At 34.4% G+C, this 8707-nt stretch overlaps 1 long non-coding RNA gene across 1 annotated transcript; it reads right to left on the reverse strand.

Moving 5' to 3' along the window:
- Positions 1 to 6834: 6834 nt before the first annotated feature.
- On the reverse strand, positions 6835 to 7641 carry LOC140920847 (uncharacterized). Its single transcript, XR_012163399.1, has 2 exons — positions 7521 to 7641; positions 6835 to 7303 (listed from the first exon to the last, which is right to left on the reverse strand). It is a non-coding gene; the product is annotated as an uncharacterized lncRNA (long non-coding RNA).
- Between the last annotated feature and the right edge of the window lie 1066 nt (positions 7642 to 8707).

Raw genomic sequence — 8707 nt, forward strand, 5'->3', positions numbered from 1 at the left:
GCGGGGATCGGAATATTGTGCAATACTTCTCCCGAAGTATTGTGCAATATTCCTTTTCCCACCTTCCGTTGAGTCGGCGAGGACAAGTATAGGACACATGTAGTGACACCCTACATCAATAGTTAAAACATAAGTACAGTTAATATATAAGTTTGTTTAATACATAAGTAATTACATAAGCAAGTAAGTAGTAAGTAATTAATTACCTCGGGAATACTCTTCAAACCGACGTTGCAACTCCCGGTTTCACTCTCCATTTGTATTTCAGGTTGGAGCTGAACCGGAAGTTGCTTGTCTTTATTCGTATTCACCAAGAGTGCCACTTGCTCCGATAAGATTCTGAGCTTCTCTAATACTTCCTCGTTGGAAGGTTTTTGGCGCTTCTCTTGAGGAAAAAAGCTTTTGGGAGTTACGCCAAATCCTTTCCCCCTCACTCGACCGGAATACTCAGGGACATTAAACACTTTCCCAAGAATGTCCCTGCACGTATCCTTGTTGCCCTCTTGAGTTTCAGAACTTTGTTCAATAGTTTCCTAAAATACATGTAACATTAAAAAGATAAGTTCAATAGCATTTTTAAAATACAATATTAAAAAATATTAAAGTGATAATATACTTACACAAAGTTCTACAACTTTCTTGACATTTTCATTATCAACCACTCCTTCTTTGTTAACACGCGCTTCCTTCCATAAGATATGACGACCCAAGGGTTGATCGGCTTGGGTGTCTTTTCTCTATTCGTTAAAATCATAAACAAAATAATACAAATTAGTTACACACTATAGTTTATAATACAAATTACAAGTGATGTTTAATTACTTACAATTTTTTGTTCAAGGCGTGCATATCCCATACGTGATTTCTTGTATGGGTGTTTTGGGTTGCTTGCCCGTTCGCGATTTGCCTTACTAATATTCTATATAAAAAAAAAATAGCAATTGTGTAAAAATTTAAAATACGCTACGAATATGAATAATAAAACACAAATGCTAATAAATTAATCACTTACGACAAACGCCGGGTCAGAACGTTTGGAAACAAATGCACTCCATTCATCCTTTGATATATAATGTTGATATATCTTTGGAGGTTCAGCATTTGTGTTTCCTTCTCTATCTTTTAGATAGAAATTTGAGAGATGGGATCTAAATCCACGATGGATTTTCCCAGCAACTCTCAAAACATATGACTTTCGTTCCTCATCAAGAACAAAAGTGGTCTGCAATGAAAACAATTATAAGTAATGTATTTTACAGAAAAAAAATTATAAATGACAAAAGAGTAGATCAAAATATTTACTTGAATGTCATTCCAGATGATATCTTTGGCATCCTTCAACGCCTTATCTCTCCAGTTGTCTATTGTTATTGGGACATTTTGACGAACAACAGCCCCAATGTAGCTTACAAACATGGAGCTGTTGGGGTCAACTGGCTGACCACTCTCGTTCCAGCCAACCTAATAAACTCATATAGTAAGTACATGCCCTAAACCCTAAAAAAAGATAAAAAAACACACAGCAAACAGAGTATATATAGTATACCTCAAATTTAATGCCACTGCTCCGTGCTTTAATCACCCTTTGCATGATAGTTGCACCACGTTTGACTTCTTTTTCGTAAGTCTTAGAGGTGCCAACTTCTTCATTTTGAACTTCTAAATCTTTGTTTGTATCCATTTAACTACAACAAGTTCAACATGCACTTTAGTATAACATCAACAAGCTCAACATGGATCATGCATTATTATAAACAAACTCAACATGTATCAGTATATCTTAAAAAAGCTCAACATGCATTCTAATGATTACAAAAATTTAATAACATCAATACCTGAATAATGATGGTTCGAAGAAAGACGAAATGCAAAGAAAAGAGGGTTTGCAGAAAGTTCACAGAAATATGGTTCACAGAAATACGGTTTGAAGAAATACGTAATGAGGGTTACGTATTTCAATGAAAATATATTGTGTGAAATGGGAGAGATGATCTTGGATGGAAATAAGGTTCGAAATGAAGGAGATGATCGTGGAAATAAGGTTCGTAAAGGACGGGATGATAGGGTTTGCAAAAGAAGAGAAGAAATGAAGGTTGAGATGAAGGTTACGTAATGAAGAGGAAACTGAAGAGGTAACTGTTATATATACGTAACACTTTTACAGCGCTTTTTATAAGCCTTTTACAGCGCTTATTTTGTAAAGCGCTCTAAAAGGCTTCTTTAGTTAAATTTTTAAAAGGCTCTTTTACAGCGCTTTTTTCAAATAAGCGCTGTAAAAGACCTCCGTGTGTTATTATGTTATTTGAATGCCTTTTACAGCGCTTTTTTCAAATAAGCGCTGTAAAAGACCTCCGTGTGTTATTATGTTATTTGAATGCCTTTTACAGCGCTTTTTTCAAATAAGCGCTGTAAAAGACCTCCGTGTGTTATTATGTTATATGAATGCCTTTTACAGCGCTTTCACACATAAGCGCTCTAAAAGGCTTCTTTAGTTAAATTTTTAAAAGGCTCTTTTACAGCGCTTTTTTCAAATAAGCGCTGTAAAAGACCTCCGTGTGTTATTATGTTATATGAATGCCTTTTACAGCGCTTTCACACATAAGCGCTCTAAAAGGCTTCTTTAGTTAAATTTTTAAAAGGCTCTTTTACAGCGCTTTTTTCAAATAAGCGCTGTAAAAGACCTCCGTGTGTTATTATGTTATTTGAATGCCTTTTACAGCGCTTTTACACATAAGCGCTCTAAAATGTCTCTTTATGTTAATTTTAAGAGGCTCTTTTACAGCGCTTTTCCCAAATAAGCGCTGTAAAAGACCTCCGTGTGTTATTATGTTATATGAATGTTTTTTAAAGCCTTTTACAGCGCTTTTCCACATAAGCGCTCTAAAATGTCTCTTTATGTTAATTTTAAAAGGCTCTTTTACAGCGCTTTTTCCAAATAAGCGCTGTAAAAGGCCTTATTGTTTTTGTGTTTTGTTATGTTATGTTATTTTTTAAACAAGCTCAACATGCATGCAAAACCCACATAGTAGTAACTGGTCACCACAAAAATCCCTTCCTCTTCACCAAACTCTTCTCCTTTTATGCATCTTCTTCACAAACATCAAAGCTTACTCTTTCACAATTCAATCTCCACCTCAACACCCTTTTTATCTCTTTACATTCTCTTTCCTTCTTAAATCGAAACTTAATTGGTATTCAGGATCATTGCCATGTTGCGAAAAATGGGTTTGTGTCTGGTGTTTTTGGGGATTCCCATGATGCGTACAAGGTGTTTGAAGAAATGGGTTTGTGTCTGATGTTTTTTGGATTCCCATGATGCGTACAAGGTGTTTGAAGAAATGGGTTTGTGTCTGATGTTTTTTGGATTCCCATGATGCGTACAAGGTGTTTGAAGAAATTAGGTGTCTGATGAATATTATTTTTAAAGCTTTTTTACAGCGCTTTGTCAAATAAGCGCTGTAAAATGTCTTTTTTACTCACTTTCAAAAGAGTCGTTTACAGCGCTTTGTGTGAAAAGCGCTGTAAAAGGTATAAAACACTCATTATTTTATTTTTAAAAGGATCTTTTACAGCGCTTTTTAAGATAAGCGCTGTAAAATGTCTCTTTATTTTATTTTTGTGTTTGGTTTATTTGGGTTGGGATGACATTAAAAACATTTTTATCATTGTTTATTGGATTAAAAATATTGTTATCATTGTCTTTATCACAATACTTTAGGAGATGATGAATTATTAGAAATGAGTATTCTGAAGAATCTATATATATATATGCACTGAGCAAAAGAGAATCTCTCTATTCAGTTCAGTTCAGTTCATGTAAATTACTAATTTATATTCAGTTCAGTTCATGTAAATCAAGCTAAATATAAAACACTCATTGTTACATGAACTTGGTATAAAACACTCAAATCAAGCTAAATATAAGCAGAAAATAAATTAATCAGAAAATAAATTAATCAGAACTTAGTATAAAACACTCAATTCAGATTACATGCATATTTACAATAACACAGTTCAGATTACATGCATAGCTTATATAAAACAATTAAACATATATATACATTAAGATGCCCTTCTTCTTTTCCTGGTGACATTCACATTTGTTTGTCCATTTACAATACGAAACGATGGATTAATCCAAATTCCCTCATCATGATCATCTCTAAGATATAAACCATCATCAGTTGAATCAATTTCATGTGGTTGTTGTGATGTTGCAAATAAAAGATCATTACCAACATCTTCATCATTATTGTTATCATCACTTATTTTATTGGTCGATAGGACAACAGACCATTTATCATTAGAAGGATCAGTGACATAAAACACTTGTTGAGCTTGCGACGCTAAAATAAAAGGCTCGTCTTTGTATCCCACCCTATTAAAATCGACAAGCAAGAATCCTGACTCATCAATCCGAACGCCATTATTATTATCGACCCACTTGCAACCAAATATGGGAACACGAAACATTGTGTAGTCTAACTCCCATATGCGCTCGATAACCCCAAAATATGATAGATTTGCATATATTGGGTTTTTGTCTTTTGCACTTGAGACATGCATCGCTTCAGCTACGAGAGTGACTCCACTATTTTGCATAGTGGTCTGATCATCTTGTTCTTTGGTATAAAATGTGTAGCCGTTAATAACATAACCAGTGTAAGAAAAGACATGTAAGCTCGGACCATTTGCTAGCCACCTCAATCTATTTGAAATTGATCCGGGGTCTATATCAAATTTTGACATTATGTGATTTTTTAACCATGTTACAAAACTTCGATTGTGCTCTCGAGTTATCCAATTTTGATTCCTATTCATGTTCAAACGAGATAACTGATCAATGTGTATTGTAACATACGGTTGAACCTCATCATCATTGTGCAGAACATACAATTGTGCCTGCTCCCATTCTGTCCTTGATATAGTCAGTAGTCTCCTTCCAGTTATCCCTTCTCCTGATAGTCTTCCCGAATGACGAGACATGGGAAGCCCTATGGATTCAACATTGGACAGATATTCAGTACAAAATTCAGCAGCCTCTTCAACAATGTATCGTTCAGCAATACAACCTTCTGGTCGACTTCTACTTTTTACGTACCCTTTTAATATTTTCATATATCGTTCTATCGGATACATCCATCTCATATAAGCTGGCCCACAAAGTTGTGTCTCCTTAACCAGATGAACAGTAAGGTGAACCATTATATCAAAAAACGATGGTGGGAAATACATTTCAAGCTCACACAAAGTAACAACAATTTCCCTCTGCAATGTCGGTAATTTCTGAGGGTCGATCACTTTACTACAAATTTCCCTGAAGAAGAAACATAATCTAGTTAAGGCTAGTCGAACTTTTTCAGGTAAAATGGAACGTATACCTATTGGTAGCAAATGCTCCATTATAATATGACAATCATGGGTCTTCAAACCTTTTAACTTGAGGTCTTTCATACAAACCAAATTTTTAATGTTCGAAGAGTATCCTTCTGGAACTTTAACTTCGTGTAGAAATTTACATAAAACAATTTTTTCCTTTCTAGATAGAGTATGAGCGGCTGGAGGTAGATATGTGCGATTTCCTTTCTTTACTGGAGCCAGTTCATTTCTTATTCCCATATCGACCAAGTCCAATCTTGCATTGACGCCATCTTTAGACTTTCCTGGAACATTGAGTAACGTACCAATAACACTTTCAAATACATTTTTTTCAATATGCATCACATCGAGGAAATGTCTTACATACAATGACTTCCAATATGGCAATTCAAAGAAAATTGACTTTTTCTTCCACCCAGTTTTCACCAGCTCTCCCGCAAAAGGTTTGCCAAATTTATTGGTCAAACCTTGTACTTTTTCAAGTATTTGATATCCAGTCGGTGCTAAAGGAGCTTTACCTTCCTCTGATTTTCCATTGAATGCATTTCTCCACCCACGATACTGATGACTATAAGGTAAAAATCTACGATGTCCAAGAAACACATTCTTCTTACAATGTTTCAACCGCATCCAATTTGTACTCTCTTCACATATAGGACATGCACACTGACCTTTAATGCTATATCCTGATAAATTACCATATGCTGGAAAATCATTAATTATGCCGAACAACATAACCCTTAAATTGAAACATTCTTTCTTATACCCATCATAAACTTCCACACCTGTCTCCCACATACTTTTTAAATTTTCGATTAGAGGAGTCAAGTATACGTCGATATCATTCCCCGGTTGTTTGGGTCCAGAAATTAACAGAGACAACATCATAAACTTACGCTTCATACATAACCATGGAGGTAGGTTATATATTACCAAAATCACAGGCCACGTGCTATGTGAGATGCTTTGAAGACCATGTGGATTCATTCCATCAGTAGAAAGTGCAAGTCTTAGATTTCTTGACTCTATCCCGAATTCAGGATACTCGTGATCAATTTTTGCCCATTGTGGGGAATCTGCAGGGTGTCGAAACATTCCATCTCTAATTCTTTCATCTGCATGCCATGTCAAGTGTTTTGAATCTTCTTCACTGCGATACATGCGCCTAAATCTTGGTATTATAGGAAAATACCACACGACTTTTGCTGGAGTAGATTCTTTCTTCTTATATCGAGAGACATTGCATTTCGGACACGCCTTAAGTAGTTCATATTCGTTTCGAAATAAAATGCAATCGTTAGGACACGCATGAATCCTTTCGTAACTCATTCCAATAGAACACAAAATCCGTTTAGCCTCGTAGGTTCGACTGGGAAGTTCATTATCATCTGGCAACATATCTTTTATGAGTGTTAATAATTCCGTAAAGCTTTTATCAGACCATCCATTACTCGCTTTTAAGTTGTACAACTTTAATATCGCTGACAGTCTTGTGAATTTAGTACAACCATTATATAATTCTTTCTCTGCATCACTCAACAAACTTTCAAACATTTTAGGACAATCTCGAAGATCTTCTTCAACTGCTTTTGCAATCTCATCAACTCGGTCCGGCTCATATGTATCTGTATCGAAATCAGTTGAAGCATATGTAGAACTATTCTCAAAATTAATGTTTCCTTTTTTTTTCTCACCATGTCTTATCCAACATGTGTAGCTTTGATCAATTCCATTACATACTAGATGTCCTTCTAATTCATCTTCTCTAACACGTTTTCCAAAACAACATTTTAAACAAGGACAAACTACTCTATTTGGATCTTTTGCATTCTTCACTGCAAACTCAACAAACTCCTTCACTCCAATTTCATACTCTTTTGACAATCGATTGGCTGAAATCCATTTCCTATCCATATTATACCACCTATATAAATGCAGTAACAAAAATAATAAGCTTTCAAAACATATCAACAAGTTTCAAAAAGAAACCAATATCAACTAAAAATTTCAAAACAGAACAGATCATGTGGTATGAGTTTTTGACAATTTTTGACAATTTCAAAACAGAACAGATCATGTGGTATGAGTTTTTGACAATTTTTGACAATTTCAAAACATAACAGATCATGTGTAAAAAATACCTTAGACAACGTAGATGGCCGCACAGTACGTAGAGGATATTAGGGTTCGCAACGTATATAATTATTTGAAAGATGTAGAGGATATGAGGGTTTCCAACGTATATAATTATTTGAAAGATGTAGAGGATATGAGGGTTTCCAACGTATATAATTATTTGAAAGATGTAGAGGATATGAGGGTTTCCAACGTATATAATTATTTGAAAGATGTAGAGGATATGAGGGTTTCCAACGTATATAATTATTTGAAAGATGTAGAGGATATGAGGGTTTCCAACGTATATAATTATTTGAAAGATGTATTTTACAGCGCTTGTGAAAAACGCGCTGTAATAGGTAGTTAAATTCAATGAAAGCGCATGTGTTTTACAGCGCTTGTGAAAAAAGCGCTGTAATAGGTAGTTAAATTCAATGAAAGCGCATGTGTTTTACAGCGCTTGTGAAAAAAGCGCTATAATAGGTAGTTAAATTCAATGAAAGCGCATGTGTTTTACAGCGCTTGTGAAAAAAGCGCTGTAATAAGTAGTTAAATTCAATGAAAGCGGATGTGTTTTACAGCGCTTGTGAAAAAAGCGCTGTAATAAGTAGTTAAATTCAATGAAAGCGGATGTGTTTTACAGCGCTTGTGAAAAAAGCGCTGTAATAGGTAGTTAAATTCAATGAAAGCGCATGTGTTTTACAGCGCTTGTGAAAAAAGCGCTGTAACACATTTACGAAAGCGCTTCCGTTTACAGCGCTTTTTTGACAAGCGCTGTAAAATCCTTATAACGTGATGCGCAAACGTTATATGACCTACTACAGCGCTTGTTTTACAACGCTTTACATAAAAAGCGCTGTAATAGGTTCCGTTATTTTTAAAATATAATTACAACAGCGCTTGTGTTTAGAAAGCGTTGTAAAATGGGCGCTGTTAAATGTCATTTCTGGCGTAGTGAAATATGTTTCAGAAAATTAAAAATTAAAATGTGTTTAAAAAAATTATAAGTTGAATATTTTAAAACATCAATATATTATTAAAAATTCAAAGTTTGAATTTACCAAAAAAAAAATATATATTCCAAAAAATTTAATTTTCCAAAAAACTTAATGTAAATTTTTTTAAATACTATTAGTTCCAAATTTTTTTTTTTAATATAACTTATTTTAGGGTTTGAATAACAAGCTTTTGAAGCAAATGTTTTTTAGGG

Source organism: Cicer arietinum, chromosome 6, assembly GCF_000331145.2.
Source record: "Cicer arietinum cultivar CDC Frontier isolate Library 1 chromosome 6, Cicar.CDCFrontier_v2.0, whole genome shotgun sequence".
Taxonomy (NCBI): Eukaryota; Viridiplantae; Streptophyta; class Magnoliopsida; order Fabales; family Fabaceae; genus Cicer; species Cicer arietinum.